Raw genomic sequence first — 18436 nt, 5'->3', positions numbered from 1 at the left:
CACATGCAGACTCCACACAGAAGGCACCCTAGCCAAGAACTGAACCAGTGAACCTCTTGCTGTGAGGCAACAATGCCACCAGTGCACCACTGAGCCATCCAATCAGGTAGCAGTCATTTAAGGATCATGTCTATAGGCTATAGGTGCAGATTGTCAGGTGACTGAATCAAGCATCTCATCTAAAATTATAAGCATTTTCATCTGTCATTACATTTTGCACTGTTAAATAATGAATACATATGCTAATCCAGCAACATTACCGTGCTTGATCATTTATATATCTCACATTCATCAAATACCTGCTCATCCCTTACCAGTAATAAGTGCAAGACATCTGGACAAACCAATGATTTATACAGTGAAAATATACAACACTAGGCATAATTTAAAAATATTGCTCTTATGCACTCAGGATGTATTATGATTAAATCTTTAGCATTGCCATGCATTTTCTGAAGTATTTTGAGACTGACATGCAGATATATGTTATCATGTAGTGACTTTAGTCAGTGATGTGACAGAAACAAATACAGTCGCATAAAGAATACTACAACATGCCTTAAGCATGTGGTCAATTGGAAGATATGAGGAAAGTGTGAGTATGCAATTGAATTACCCATATAATGAATACTTCATTGCAGTGACCATGACACTTATAAATGATGAGCAACACCACAATCCTGAACAGCAGCTGATAAACTCCCCAACACTCGAGTCCTTGGATACCGACTGAACAAAATTTTTATTACATAAAAAATAACACTGGAGCTCTTACACAGGGTTAAGCGCTTTCATCTGTCAATTTTTCATCAGAACCATTGTGCTCCTACATTTCATAGTATTTAAACACTTTTAGGCGCCAAAATTCAATTGGCTTCAATTAGATTAAATTAAATTGAATTGAGTTAGAACCCACTCTGTTTTTTAAAAAACATTCTGATATACAAAACCTTCTATTTGTAAAAAACACAGTGTTACACATAAAATATAGACCTTGGTGGATTTCTACACAATACTTACATCTGTTTACACTAATAAATTATGTTGTATAAAAATATTTAAAAATGTTTACAAAATTTTATATGTATAATAAAATAAAATAAAAATCAAAGTCCTAATTCAACCCATACACTATAATATACTGTACCCAATGGAATATTAAATAAAATAAATAGATAAGAATCATACATATAATTGATTCTAATATATCTAAGCACATATTAAATACACATAAACAGAACTATGCTAAAATTTTGTTATCATACTAAACATGTGTATTATATTATAAACAAGTTATGAAATGATTTGTACAGGAGTGTGTTGCTAAAAGAGGCACCCCTAAAAACAAGTAATCTTGATGATGTTTGTAATGGGAATTGTGCAATGTGAAGTTTGAGTTTAAGCACTATTAGTTTAATTCCAAAAAGGGTTTGACACTAATAAAGTCATTATACCAGGTAATGTGGTTGCGTCTGTACATATTTGCCATTTACTTTCTATCCATGACAGGTATGTCTTCCAGTTCCCTCCTTTGTCACTAATCTCTACCTGGTCAATGATAGCAAACTTAAAACTATGTTCTTTCCCTTTTTCTACAATGTGTTTACATAAAGCATTTTTTGTATCTCTCTTTTTTATCCTGTACATATGCTCATAGATACGTGTCTTTAGCTTCCTCTCAGTTTTGCCTATGTAAAAGGCTGGGCATTTTGTACAGGTAGCTATATAAACTATACGTTGTGTGTTACAATTTCCATTTTTGTAACGTATAGTGGTATTCATAATGTTGTCTAACTTAATTTTTTGCTGAATGTCTATGTATGCACATTGTTTACATGTACCACATTTAGTTGTACCTTTCATTCTTTTGTCACTAGTATCTCTTCTTCCATATTCCATTATTCTCTTAATGTTGCTCCCCATTTTAAATACTGTATCAATGCTTGTTCCTACTATATTACCTATAGCTCCAGCTGTATTAATTAGCGGCCAATGTTTTTTTAGTATTTCTATGATTGCACTGGAAAACGGGTTGTAAGTAATCACGCATACTCTTCTATTCCTTTCGTCTTTTTTGTTGTTCATAGACACTGTACCACTCCCCAATAAAGGGGTATACTTGTGTCCCCATTGTGCTTTTACATACGAGGTGACATTCTCCAGCAGTTTCTTTGGGTATCCTCTATCCAAGAATAATTTTGTAATTTTACCCTGGAACAGGTTTTATCTCAAGGATATACAGGAAACCTACTTACTCCAACGACTACATACATTATACCAGTTGTCACCCTCCACACATTTTCAAGAATATAGTCAAGGGACAGAGTATAAGAGCGGCAAGAATGTCTTCCACCACGGAAATTATGACTAATGAGTTGGGTAAAATTACAAAATTATTCTTGGATAGAGGATACCCAAAGAAACTGCTGGAGAATGTCACCTCGTATGTAAAAGCACAATGGGGACACAAGTATACCCCTTTATTGGGGAGTGGTACAGTGTCTATGAACAACAAAAAAAGGAATAGAAGAGTATGCGTGATATTACAACCCGTTTTCCAGTGCAATCATAGAAATACTAAAAACATTGGTAATACAGCTGGAGCTATAGGTAATATAGTAGGAACAAGCATTGATACAGTATTTAAAATGGGGAGCAACATTAAGAGAATAATGGAATATGGAAGAAGAGATACTAGTGACAAAAGAATGAAAGGTACAACTAAATGTGGTACATGTAAACAATGTGCATACATAGACATTCAGCAAAAAATTAAGTTAGACAACATTATGAATACCACTATACGTTACAAAATGGAAATTGTAACACACATATATGTTTATATAGCTACCTGTACAAAATGCCCAGCCTTTTACATAGGCAAAACTGAGAGGAAGCTAAAGACACGTATCTATGAGCATATGTACAGGATAAAAAAGAGAGATACAAAAAATGCTTTATGTAAACACATTGTAGAAAAAGGGAAAGAACATAGTTTTAAGTTTGCTATCATTGACCAGGTAGAGATTAGTGACAAAGGAGGGAACTGGAAGACATACCTGTCATGGATAGAAAGTAAATGGCAAATATGTACAGCATTACCTGGTATAAATGATTTTATTAGTGTCAAACCCTTTTTGGAATTAAACTAATAGTGCTTAAACTCAAACTTCACATTGCACAATTCCCATTACAAACATCATCAAGATTACTTGTTTTTAGGGGTGCCTCTTTTAGCAACACACTCCTGTACAAATCATTTCATAACTTGTTTATAATATAATACACATGTTTAGTATGATAACAAAATTTTAGTATAGTTCTGTTTATGTGTATTTAATATGTGCTTAGATATATTAGAATCAATTATATGTATGATTCTTATTTATTTATTTTATTCAGTATTTCATTGGGTACAGTATATTATAGTGTATGGGTTGAATTAGGACTTTGATTTCTTATTTTATTGTATTATACATATAAAATTTTGTAAACATTTTTAAATATTTTTATACAACATAATTTATTAGTGTAAACAGATGTAAGTATTGTGTAGAAATCCTCCAAGGTCTATATTTTATGTGTAACACTGTGTTTTTTACAAATAGAAGGTTTTGTATATCAGTAAGTTTTTTAAAAACAGAGTGGGTTCTAACTCAATTCAATTTAATTTAATTTAATTGAAGCCAATTGAATTTTGGCGCCTAAAAGTGTTTAAATACTATGAAATGTAGGAGCACAATGGTTCTGATGAAATCTGCGAATTGACAGATGAAAGCGCTTAACCCTGTGTAAGAGCTCCAGTGTTATTTTTTATGTAATAAAAATTTTGTTCAGTCGGTATCCAAGGACTCGAGTGTTGGGGAGTTTATCAGCTGCTGTTCAGGATTGTGGTGTTGCTGTTTCTACTACTTATAAATGATGACACAGAAAACATTGACGTGATGATTCCAAAATGGTGGCTGCCTAGAGTACACCCTCTGCACAGAGCTCCTCACCTCTGCTTTGAACTATTTGTTAATTACATCCTTTAAATACCAATCTCTGCGACCTAAAGAAAAGGATAAACTACTTATAACTTATCTTCAGAGCCCTTAAATACATCTTTTTGGGTAATAAGCAGCTTATTTATCTTATCGTTGGATTAGGAACAACAGCCACATGTTTCCAAAGGGCCCTGTGGCATCCACTGTGTATTCAGATTGTCTTTTGTACGTCAAATATTGGCTATGGCAAATTAAACAGATGCTATGGATCTGCAGACTACCAAAGCTTAAATATCTACAATATTCTCCCCAGAAAAGAAATAGCTTCGAAAAGACAGAAAACCGGTAAACCTACATCGGAACCCAGTAAAGTAAGCACTAAAAATAAAAACGAACACAACTTTCATCTAGATTATCTTAAACTAGCACTTCAACCCATCCAGCTAGCCATTCAAGATTTTTCTGATCAACTTACTAAGTTTGGTAATACTATAAACCACATTGTAGAAAGAGTGGACACCTTGGAGAACAAAACTCAAGCCAACGAACTTACAATTCAATCCTTATCTGAAGACTTGCAAACTAAAAATGCAACCTTAACTGAAATTCAAGCTAAACTAACAGATTTAGAGGCAAAAAGTCACCGGAATAATATCTTAATCAGAGGGCTTCCTGAGTCTTATGAGAATCACGTCCTGCTAACTGTAACCAAACAGATCTTTGAAGCATTCGTGCACTCAGAAGGCTTCTCTGCAGACATAATTGTGGAAAGAGCGCATCGTGCCATGCATAAACGGCAAGATTCCTCTGCTCCTCAGCAAATTTACACAAGACTATTAAACTATCAAGACACTCAAAAATTTTGATGGCAGCCAAAAAACAAAAATCCTTTATCTGGAATAGCCATAAGCTTGTTTTCTCACAAGATCTGCCCCTATCAATCAAAACAAACAGACAAGTATTAGCTCCATTTTGTGCAGAACTTATCAAGAAGAACATCAGGTTTCAGATGCAATACCCAAATGTTTTATCTTTCATCTATAATGACACAAAATATTCCGCTAGTAATCAAAAAGAGGCAAAATAGGCATTTATGAAAGCTTTTAATAGCATCCCTGCTCTGTAACTGTCTTGCACTTGTTAAGTTAGATTAGCTAAAACCTAAAGAAATGGGCTGTTTCCCTTTTTTTTAACTCACTGAAGAATAGTGAGATACATCTATCCACTCGACGGTGTCCTTTTGTGGCTCTCAGAAATGCTATATATATGCTTTACTTCTTTCTTTTCTGGCTTTTATTGGTCGCTAATTAGCCTTTAGATGGCTGGGAACTATTGTTCAGCTGACGACAGTTCTCAGAGGACTGTTTTGACTCTGCGACTTCCAACTGGCCCCATACAAATTCAGTCCCCTTCTAACTTGAACATGGTCTACTCTATTCTCAGCGCTTCACCGGATTTGGCATTGCTCACACACATTGAAGCCTAGGTGGATCTTCAAGTTACTCAGAGATGGCTCTCCTTGTCAGCGTTCACCGAATTCACTAACTGGTAGAAGTAGATATTTATTTTAGTCACTTGCATCCTTGATATGCATTACATTTTCTCTAATTTAGATGCATTTAGACCAACCATCAGCCGTAAAGCATCGGGAAGTTAACAGTTTCATCAAAGTACAAGAAACTATCTGTTTATGACTGTTGGCTGTACTATAGTGTTTAACATGTATTTCCATTCATTAATTCTCTCGTTGTACAGCTTTCTGGAAGTACAACGAAACATAACAAATCATTAATCCATTTTGTTTCATATACCACTTCAGGGGCTTTAATGGTGATGACTACGTTAGATGTTGCAACTGATTAATCACATTGGTATTTCATTCTTTTCATTAAGATGGGGTCATCAGCAAGGTCTCAACTACTCTTTAAATAAGTACCTTTGTTTTATTTTGGTTTGGGTCTATAGGCATCCTAAGCCTAATTTTATGCGCTGCTAGGAATTATTTGAGTCTTATATGGGCAATTTATTCATTCTGTTTACGCTGGTCTTAAATTTTTTTTTTTTTTTTTTTTCCCTTTTATCATATATATTCGAACTTTATTGTTGGATAGTAGCAGAGTTTAGTAAGCTCAAGATCCATCTTGCATTCTACTTTTTACACAGCTTATTTATATAGGCTTATAATTTTATTTTTACAGATTGGGTTACTATTTGTGTAAAAATACAATATACCTTAATTAAATGGGTATATATATCTGTCTTATTATATCCACATTTAAAGATGTTACTCACTCATTTTTACTTCCTTGACAAGTAGTATATAGCGACATGTGTGTGAATTTAATTCATACATAATCAACAGAGTTGGTATGCTAGTTTACGGTTAATGATGGTTTTAATTGGTGTTTGTACTACATAATAGGGTTATTAGATTGTGTTAATATATAAAGCAAATACTTTCATCTAATAGATACTATTAGTGAATATTAGATCTGGCATTAAAATATCCATATGAAAAGCACATGTGATAATAGTTAACACCCAACTGTCTCAGCATTAGAGTTTACTCCTCATCATAGCCACTGGGTATACCCCTTATGTATGCTACTAAATATATTACCGCCTTTACTTACTTTGTATGTTTTATAGTTACTACAGTTATATATATATGCACTGGCAAACAAATCAAATCATTGATATTCTTGTGTGTTTGCTAACTTTATACTCTCTTAGTCCTTAAAAGTATATGGGCTCTCGCACATATCACAACTTATGTCTTTAAGCTGTTACAACCCCCGTCAATACATTTACTGGATTCAACGGGTTATTTATCCTATTTAGCTTAAACTATGTTAAAGACTATCCTTTCCCTCATTATTAACATTGGTATAACTACATGTTCCTTACATTCAGTATTCTACTACTTTGAATGGTAGCTCTAGATGCATGGTGTTAGAGTTTTGGTATGTTCCAGTTTTGGATAGTAACGGATTTGTATATATGTAAAGTGTTATTATTTAATTTACTACTTCTTTATAGTTTAGTATGTTTGTTAATTGCTTATGGTGAAATCCAACTGATTGTTAAAATCTGATATTATTCTTATTTTTACTTTTATTTTTGTATTTCTTCACTTAAGGGGCTGGGGTGGTTAGGCACTGGGTTTTTTTGGAAGAAGTACTGTGCTGCCATTGTTGTTATCAGCGTATTTTTAACAATTGTAAGAGTGAAACAGATCTCCAAATCTTTTGTATACCCAATATTACATGATACCCTCTCTTCCCTCTCGGTTATGCAATCAATTCTGGGGTAAGGTTAACTCTACTTTAAATTTGTGCACTAATATTAACAAAATAGTATGGCGTGGTCTATTGATTCATGGAATATAAGAGGCTTACAAAATAAATCAAAAAAATCCCTTTTACTCCATTTACTGTTCAAGTCACATGCTAGTATTTGTTTTTTACAGGAAACGCACATGCTTAATGAAGACTGGTCGAAAGAACTTACAAGGAATTGGATAAGATCTATAATTGCTGCAGGTGATAGCTCTAACTCAAAGGGGGTTGCTATAATAATTAAAAGGGATTTTCAGGGGGTAATCACAGAATTTAATTCTGACAAAAATGGTAGATGGTGTTATTTTATTTCTCAACTACCTAACTCTAGCAAACCTATTATCTTCCTTAACCTATACGGCCCTTGTGCACAACAACATATTTTTATTTTAGAAATACATAACATACTATCCACCTTTCAAGACCACCACATTATTGTAGGCGGAGATTGGAATACTGTTATAGATCCTAATATAGATCGTACTAGTAGATCTTCCTTGTATAACTTTCAAGCCTCCTTTGCTCTAGAGGAACTCATAACGGACTTTAAACTTATTGATCCTATCTCATTTAGTGGTTTTTCATCAAAGGATAAGATTTACACATATTATTCAAAATGTTATAACACCTGGTCGCGTTTAGACTTTTTCCTAATTTCTGACTCCATCTCCTCACATATAATAAACTTCTCTATGGAACCCAGGTTTCTCTCAGATCATGCAAGAATTTCCATTAAGTTCTCTTACACATCAGAATTACCCTCAACACCTGTTCATGCTAACTGGACCTCAAATAATAACCTACTCCGTAACAAGGATATAATTCTAGATATAAATGAAATTCTAGCTGATCTCAGCTCTAATCTAAACCTTTCACAAATTCCTCTGGATATTCAATGGGCTGCATGCAAAGCCAACCTGAGAGGCAGGCTGATTAGCAAAGCCTCTTACTATAAGAAACTTTACAAATTTAAGGAATCTAATTTGATTTCAAAACTTTCTGACTTAGAAAAGAAACAAAGAGCAAGCCCAGATGCTGGTCTAGATAAAATAATCAGCAATACTCAAAAAGAACTATTGGAACTCCACCAACAAAATTTTTCCTTATTTGAACAAAAACTTATTGCACAAATCCCCTCCAAAACTCTTGCTAAAATAATAAAAAAATAACCAAACTACTCCCAGGATTTCTATTGTACAATACAAAAACAAAATATATAAATCTGATTCAGAAATAATAAAGCTATTTTCTTCCTTATTCTCAGATATTTATTGCAGGAAAGAAATCTCGCCTCATAACTGTTATATGGAGAACTTTTTGAATTCTTTAAAATTCCCTTCACTGGATGAAACTCAGAGATCCATGCTTTCTGCCCCTTTGACCCTTCAAGAAGTCCAAGAAGTTACTGCAAATCTTAAACTAGGAAAATCCCCTGGTCCTGACGGGTTCACTCCTGATTTTTATAGAGCCTTTAATACAATTATTTCCCCTCTTCTTTAAAAATATTCAACCACATTATAAAATATGGTATCCCGGACCTATACTGGAACACCTCGAAAACCATTCTAATTCTGAAAAAGAAGCAAGACAAAACTGACCCCCATAACTATAGACCTATCTCTTTAATAAATGTTGACATAAAGATTTTATCAATGATTCTGGCAAACAGACTTAAAAACATTATGCCCTCTCTAATTTCCCCTGAACAGGCTGGCTTCATATCCCAAAGACACACATGGGACAATAAGCTAACCCTTGATTCCTTAATGCAATTTACAAAAAAAGATAAGAACCCGATTTATGTGCTAACCCTTGATGCTTCTAAAGCCTTTGATAGAGTTAATTGGGATTTTTTACTTCTAACCTTAGCACATTTTAATATTCCTAGTAGCTTCTTTGATATGATTAAAATTCTCTATAGAAACTCTTCCACGTATCTCTATATAAACAAAAACCTATCTGAACCTATCAGAATCACTAATGGCAGAAGACAAGGTTGCCCTTTATCCCCCTTCCTTTTCAACTTCTTCATTGAACCATTCTTTCTTTATTTAGTCCAAAATACTTTCCATTCAATCCCTAAAGTCTTGAATACTAAATTAGTGTTTTCAGCTTTTGTAGATGATCTTAATTTTATTTTCAATATCCCAATACAGATTTAGGTAAAATAATCAATACTATAAATAATTTTTCGAAGGCTTCAGGATACCAAATTAATCATAACAAATCCCAAAACTTTCCTATTAATCCTGTAGGACATAAATCTCACTACTTTCCAGATTCTTCCTTTCAGACATCTTTCAGCATTCATTATCTTGGTATTCATTTTGATCACAACCAAGCTTCCATGACACAAAATAATCTAATCAGAACATGATCTAATATATTACTAGACTTTCGTAGATGGGAACAAATGAACCTACCGCTTCTCACCAAAGCTGCTGTGGTGAAGATGAATATCCTACCCATACTTCTTTACCAATTCAGAGCTTCAAATCTTATAATATCCAATGTTCTCTTCTTTAAGTTCAATAAAGAACTAGCCAAATGTATCTGGTTTCCTAAATCAGTTAGGATATCGTATCGGAAGCTAATATACCCTAAGAACAGGGGTGGTCTGGGTCTACCTAACTTTCAGCTTTGCTATATGATCATTTGTGCAAATAGAATTCTGTCAATCTCAAATTTATCTCAGAAAGACTATAACTATTCTCTGCCTTGGATGAAATTATGGTTTCAACATGTTTTAGCCAATAAATTTAATCCTAAAGCTCTTCCCTTTCTTCCTCCAGAAGTTCTCAACAATTACAAATTAATTAGTACATTAAAACATAATATTAAGGTATTCCAATCTCTGATAAAATCTCTCAACCTTGACAAAGCCCTTTCTTTACTTCAACCTCTTCATTTAAATCCCAACATTAAGATCAATAATCGGATGATTAACCTCTTGGATTTTCCACTAATCAAAGATATTATAGTATGGGACTTACTGCAACATAAAGATACAAAGCTCCCTGCTCTTCGATCAGTTCTTAAAGTCAACAATAAATACACGATTATTCTCTGCCAACTAAGAGAATTAGTTTCATCAAAATTTGCCTATATCCCGGCTAACAATCAGGTTATCATCAAACTCTATGAGATTATACATGCCTTTTCGAGTTCAGAAAAAATGCTCTCCAAATCTTATAAACTTTTGGACTCCATAATACATAATTCAGGATGTCTCTTCTCCAATTACTGGGACAAATGTGGAACCCCTTTTACGGAGGAACAAAAATTATCTGCTATAAAAAATACTTTACAACTTTCCCCATTCAAAAAACTTATCTATATACAATTAATGGTGAATAACAACACGTATTATACTCCTGCGGTGCTGAATAGATTTGACTCCAAAAATTCCTCTTCCTGTACTTGTTGTTCTTTCCCAAAAGCCGACCTTTTACATATACTTTGGTCCTGTAAATATTCCCATAAACTCTGAACATCATTAAAAGTTTGTCTTGAGAAAATGGGTTACCACAAATCTACTCTTTCTTGGGAATTAGCAATCCTTCATATACCCACTGTTAAACTCTCTAGGTTAGATATGCATGTCCTAATCATTTTATGCTCCCTGATTAAATTCTATATCACAAACAATTGGTTAGATCACACAAAACTTTGTTGGAATAACTTCAAGGAGATGGCCATTACGTATATTGCCGCACAAAAAATTATCACAAAAGGACCCAGGAAAAAAGTCCTATTTGGGAAAGTTTGGAAAAGCTTATTCGACCTAATTCTTTGTATACAATAGCGTTCAGACCTTCTCTTTTGATTTCTTTTTTGGGTATGATACTCAATGCAAGCACACTTGAGAGATACGCTGTTTTACACTCAATCTTCAATGTTTCTTTTGGCTTTTGAACTTTCTTTTCTAGATGGTAGCACTTCAATTTAATTTAATTTACTCAATTTATTTTGTTAATTTAATTTGATTATTTTTAATTTTAACTTAATTTATTTTAATTAATTTCAATTTAGCTTAGCTTAAGTTGGTTTAGTTTTTATTCAGTTGTATTCTTGTATATATTGTACATATTTTTGTTTGTTTCAGAATGTTAGAACCTTTGTGTGTATTAGGTTTACCAGCATACTCATGTCTTCATATATTGTTCATGCATTCTTTATTGTGAAATAAATAAAAAATTATTTGAAAAAAAAAAAAAACATTAACGTGATGCATATATCTTCTGACATGGCTCAGAATCAGAACTGTCTATATGATTGTGATCCTTATTAGCACAAAGCTTGCATGAAGCATCATAGATCACTAGTAATTCCCATTTTAAGTTTAAAACCTCAAAAATAATTACCCATAAACGTACTTTGGTATCAGACACACAAATGAACTTGTCAGAGATGCACTTAATGAAGTACTTTTGAAAGAAAATAGATTAATGTCAGTGGCTTCTATGCTTTAATGACCTTTTGCTCTCAAGCTATGATGACTTCTCTGTGATGTTGTCAAAACACAATGTAATGCAAACTGTGTTTTCACTCAGCACATTGGACATGGACACATACTTGCTGAGTGGTATGAAGTAGTATCTTTTCATATGTTTGACCTGTATGTTTTGTATTTACATTGCACATTGTACACACATTATAAAATATTCACAGTGGCACACCATCTAATGAAGATATGCATACAATGATCCTGAGCTGAACAGACAGGAATGCTTCATTGTCACTCCACTGATTGTCAGTAATGGTTATTATCCATCACTGATACGGTCAATATATGGTAAGGAACATCAGCTATATCTCACTCACTCATAGTACCATAATGCTTATGAATGTAAAGCTATATAACTTATATGAGGAGAATGTCATTACTTCTGAGCAGCACATTTCTGTTTTATCTGCTTGTCAAAACCCATTCTTTTTCACCTAAAGATGTGATGCACACTGTCTGCTCTGCAACACAATAATGATGTCATCCTTTCAAATGTCATCAGATGTCACACTTATAATCAAACTTCACCTGTAGTGCTTGTAGCTGATACAATATAATCTAGATTGTGTCACTAGATAGGTCGATGGTTCAAATCCATCAGGGAGTAACTAGTATAAATGTGTGTATGTCTGTAGTGTTCGGTAGAAATTACTTCACTCTCCATGCAAGAGAAACATTAACACTGGGAGAGGATTCTCACATCATTTTATTCCCCCTTTAAATACATAGAATATTTCTGCAATACAGTGATGATGTTATCCTTTCAAAAGTGTACTATCTCATTCTTGTGACCAGACATTTCCTGTGGCACTCTAGATTGTGTAACTAGATAGGTAAGTGGTTTAAATCCATTGATAAGTGATTAGTATTAGTGTGTGTATCTGGAGTGCTAGGTAGAAATGCTTTACCCACAGATCACAAGAGTATACTTCCACATAGGAGAAATATTTCCACTGACAGAAGGCACCCCATCATTTTTTTTCTCCTTTTAACAGCAACAGTTGCTTTACAACACAGTGATGATGCCATCTTTTCAAATGTGCAATATCTCATTCTCATAATCAAACTTTTCCTGTGGCACTTGCAGTTCACAAGTTCATACAATGTACTCTTAATTGTGTAATTATATACGTGGATGGTTTGAAGTGTATGTGTGTGTGTGTGTGTGTGTGTGTGTGTGTGTGTGTGTGTGTGTGTGTGTGTGTGTGTGTGTGTGTGTGTGTGTGTGTGTGTGTTGATATACATAGGAATGACTTATTCCACAGATCCGATATGCAGCATTAGAGTGGTGGTGCGCTCTCCCACTACTTTTAGTACCTTTTAGCACACACGTACGTCTCCTTTGCCAAAAAATAGTGATGTTATTCTTTCAGATGTGCTCTATGTCACATTTGTAATCAAACATCTCATGTACAGCTTGTAATTCATTCAATGTTCTTTAACCTGTGTTCTTGAATAGGTATCCAAGCATCAATCCATAGACTCAGTTGCATTTGTGTTTGTGTATGTGTGTATGTGTGTGTGTGTGTGTGTGTGTGTGTGTGTGTGTGTGTGTGTGTGTGTGTGTGTGTGTGTGTGTGTGTGTGCATGTATGTGTGTGTGTTTGTGTGTGAATCTACTTCTAGGTAGGAATGCTTTCAGCCACAGAGCTAATATGTAGATATATAACTTGAAATGGATTTTCCACTACTTTCTGTCCCTGTTAGCCCAGACAACTGTTTTTGTAAACACAGATGAGACCATTTGTTGAAATGTGATCCTTGTAGTAAGACTATTTCTGAAGTACCAGGAAATGATGCAATGCTTTCTAACTTGTGGGCTTAGGTAGGCAGGAGTTTGAATCTGGCATTCTCTAAATATTGTCAGTGTGTGTGTTTCCACAGTCACAGCGGTGAGTGGATTATCCAGCACCTGACTGTGTGCTCATGCAAGATATTGTCACTGCGAGACAACTCATACCACTCTTTTTATCAGTTTTACACAACACATGCCTTGCAACACAATGACGATATCATGCCCTCAAATACAATCTGTCTCACAGTTATAGTAAGACTTCTCCTACAGAATGTGCAGTCGATACAATATACTCTGGCTTATTTACTTAAATAGGTAGGGGTTTGAACCCAGTAGTAAATAAGAAAATGAGTGATTGTGAGCCTGGTTTTAGGGATGAATGACATCCACCACAGTTCTGAAATGTAGAATTACAGTTGGATTGGGTGCCGACATTACTTTCAGCCCCTTATAGCCCAGACAGCTGCTGTGCACCACACAGATGATATCATGCCTTCAAATATGTTCTGCCTCACACGTATGTGAGAGCTTTGCTTCTGGCATGTGCTGTTAATACACAGCTCTCTAGTTTGTGGGTTTTCATAGGCAGCTGTTCAAATATAACAAAGGACAAGATAATGGGAGCATTGTGACATGAAATGGTGCTATATCCAACATTGCATCATTTAAGTAAAACATAGGCCTTTCAACTCACTGGTGATTTCATGCCATTCAAATAGGGGTTTTGTGACCCTTATGGTGAGATTTCTCCTGTGGTGCATGCAGTTAATAAAAACTTCTATAGTATCTGTAGTTAGATAGGCATTTGTTTGAATCTGGTAATATGTATGCACAAAGCAATATTGATGGACAACAGTAGCTTGCCAAATAAACAGTGATATGATTAACTCACACTTGTGTGAATAGTAATATTACTAAATACTTTTTATCCCTCAGTAGAATTTTTAGTGGATACATGACCATCAAAAACATTTCAACACTTGTCTATTGCAATCTTCTGTTGCAGAAGCAGTTAATGCACAACTCTGTAGAGTGTGCGGCATGATGGGCAGGGGGTTTAATCTGGTAAGGTATGTCTGAGATACAATCGGGACAGGCAGGAGTGTCTTAGCCCAACGGATGATGATATGGTACAGTAACAGGGCCACATTTTTTGAGGGTACAGACACCTTGTTAGGGGAGCCTTAACAATTCCAAAATGACACTAATGTAATCTCTTAAAGTGTATTCTTCATGGCACATCAGATATGCTTCTTTCTGTGGCACCAATGCTTGATACACATCTATCTGAGATCTATCCTCAGGCATGTCTTTGAGTCTGGCCAGGTGTAATTGCTGAATATGTTAGACAATGTTTACAGGCATTACTTTGTTCCCCAACAATAATGTTTTGTATTCAGTAACTTAATGGAAACATTTACATATACCTTTTATTATTTTGCTCACAACATAGGGGTTAAAAGTCAATAATAGCTTATTTGTCAGTTCTTGATGTTTGCCATGCTGCAAAGTTGTTACAAAGTGTGAATGGTCCTGTATTATGATTTCTGTAGTTTTGTGGTGGGAGAGGATTTTATTGCTGTCATTGCTGTACTTTTCAGCATGCCTAGTCTAATGATGTAGGAGGCATTAGCCATTTAACAATAGACTATTGAGTAATCAATGTTCTGTGATAGTTCTTGTCATTTGTTCTTCTTAGTTAAAAATTAATATAATTAGCCTCTGGAAGGTTGGCTTTGACAAAATCTGTGTAATGGAGTTAGTGACCTACATGCAGAGGATAACAACAATTGTTACAGGCCAGTGCACAGTTGTGTGTGAAATGTACATTTTCAACAGTTCACTTAATAGTAGATGTTCACGTTTCCCCATTTCTGATTTATGTTAGTACACTGTTGTTTGTTTGTCTTTCGGCTTTTTCCCGGTAAGGGGTCGCCACAGCGGAACTCCAGTCCGCTAATGATTGGCAGTAGATTTTTACGAAAGGCCGAGGTGCCAGCTCGACACCCAACCTTCAATGAAGGCACGCCCATTAACACACGCATGTCTTTCGAATGCTACCCAACCATGAGGAGGACTATCATACAAGTATTTCTAAAGTGTCTAACAAGGCTCACTTCAGGGCAAAATGTGATGTACAAAGTAATGCTATCCTGCATTCAGAGGCGTAATTTGATAGACTTTTGTATTGTGTGGCATTTGTAGCAGGAAAGACACATGTAATATGACTGATTACACTCATACAAATGTATTATACTCAAATATTTTTAAAATGAGATGTGGCATATTTTCACTGTAGCTGCTGGCATGTACAATTTTTTGGGCTAAATTTTCTATGGGCTACCGATTCGTTTGTGGTCATTCTGTCACGCATACATACATCATATACATAGGGATATACTGACACGGCCACACACACAGCCCAGTTGTCAAGGGAGTGGGTACATAAGAGTTTTGCCTTGATTTATATTCATGTTAGTATATGTCATCACATGGCCCTGCCTCTCATTTTGCAACTACTTATATCTGACATCTGTAATCGATAGACAACAGTAAGTATGCATAGCAGCACATTAGTCTTGATATACTGGTCAAAGTAACAGTTCTGTATCTGTGTCAGGTCTTCCTGGTTTGGAGTACATAAATACACAGCATATATAAACACACACTTTCTACCATTCACAACAAGTAAGTTGCTGTCGCAAATTATTGTTTCTAGAATGAATACTATTATAGGAATGATATTACAGGTGTGGATGATTCTTCTCAGTACGTCCACATTTTTGCATATGTGTACATTGGCAATGCAACTTCATTATTCTTCCTTTCATACATATAAGGCAATGCAAGGGTTACAATTCGATAACCTTTATGTATGTTCTAACATGTAAAGTATTTCCCTTAATTACTTTCACAGTATTTACAACAATGCCAATGTAGTTCTATAAATCTACTAACTAGGCATATTTACTCTACTCAAGTAAGTACATTTTTTTCTGAGCATCACTCAGATAATTTATAATACAATCAATGCATCATTATTAAGACTTTCTGCATTATTGTATACTATACACTGCTATACAAAACAAGCTTTCCTAAGAAAAATGCACCTCTAAAATACCCATTTTATGAGTGCCAAAAACTGAAAATAAAAATCACTTTCTGAAGTGCTTAAGGCATTAGTTTTAGAGCTGAGTCCATTTTCTTAATGATAAATGGGTGAAGGGGGGAACAGCATAAAGTCTAGTACAAAATATACATTTCTGCTACACACCTGATGTGCACTAACTGCAGTGTATGCAATGACCCTTAATCTATCCATTTCCCTTGCCAACTGTTATCACACCTCTCCACTTTGTTACACTGTTGCTGTGTCCCTTTCATCTCCTTTTGTCAACATTTCCTTTTTATTATGTAGATAGGTCTCTGAGTGGACAAGAATACTTCTGTAGCTGTCAGTAAATATAATGAGAGGTGTTTGCACAATAATCTGTTTATGTATATATATATATATATATATATATATATATATATATATATATAAAAATTCCTCATTAAGCTCACCCTGCCTCTTAATTATGTACTTCAAGTTGCCCTTGCCTTGTATTGTTGCATCTATGTCTGCTCTCACTGAGGTTAAGCTTACTTACAATCTGTTGTTTATTCTGTGCACTCAAGTCTATCTGCACCTCAACGGTTTTCTGCCCATGAACATTTGCTGCTCAACATGAAGGGTTGCTTAGAGATTTGCATATTTGATGATCACTGCCGCTCATTTTGCTAAGATGAATGAACATGTAAGCATAGCATAGTATGTATATCCTTCTAAATAAATCCCTGGGTTTGTCTCCTTGATAAGTTTAAAAGTCAATGATCTGTGGTTCCACCTAAATAAATAACATACTGTAAATAAATAAATTCATATATGCGTATATACATACATAATCCTAGACTGGCCAGCAAAGGTATAGTTATCAGACACTGCATTTTTTTCAAGAAAAATGACCATTTTGTTGTATATGAAAGATAGTTAACATTATTAATGTGAAGGTTTTTTTTAATCATTTTTTACTTCTGCCATGTTCAAACCAAATGTAAATGACACAAGTCAAAGAATATAATGTTATTATCATTAGAGGAGTAAGAGGTCTCTGTAAGAAAATGAATGTAGATTATTTACAGAATGATCCAAGGGAAGTTAACTTCTCTGTTACATGGGAGACTACTTCACCAAGACATGTTACTTAAGATAAGGCATTAGAAGGCTGCCCATTGTCATTTCTTTCTTTTGAACTAGCTCACGTAATTCAACAGAATACTGGTTCAGCTCTTTTTTTACAAATAACTTTGCATTATCTTTCACAACCCATATAAAGTACTTCTTTACATTTGGGACACCCCAGTTGCATTAATAAATCAAATTGCATAAAAAAACAGAATTTTAACAGTGAATTACATGTTTTGTAGTATCTGCAGAAAGGCCATTCCATATATCAATGTATGCCTTTAAGGACCAATACTTACTTAAAAGTAAAATATTTTTGAAGGCTCCACTCATTGTCATAAATACATATTAATGCCTATTCACTGCAAAATAAAATTGACTTATCAAATGCTTTCTCATGTCTTTTTTTTTATCTATATTGAACCAAATGTAAAGAACAGGAAAAGAGACCTGGACCTCAATTCAGAAACTAATAGCACAATGCATTAGGCGAAATTAGGTGATGAGTGGCAACATGTAAAGGTGGGATCTATTCAGGGATGCCGGCAATGTTGTCTCATAACATGAAACTGCACATTTGGCATAT

The sequence above is a fragment of the Protopterus annectens genome, chromosome 3.part0 (assembly GCF_019279795.1).
Source record: "Protopterus annectens isolate FY-2018-M chromosome 3.part0, PAN1.0, whole genome shotgun sequence".
In the NCBI taxonomy this organism is placed as follows: domain Eukaryota; kingdom Metazoa; phylum Chordata; order Ceratodontiformes; family Protopteridae; genus Protopterus; species Protopterus annectens.
Note: the sequence above shows the minus strand (reverse complement) of the source record.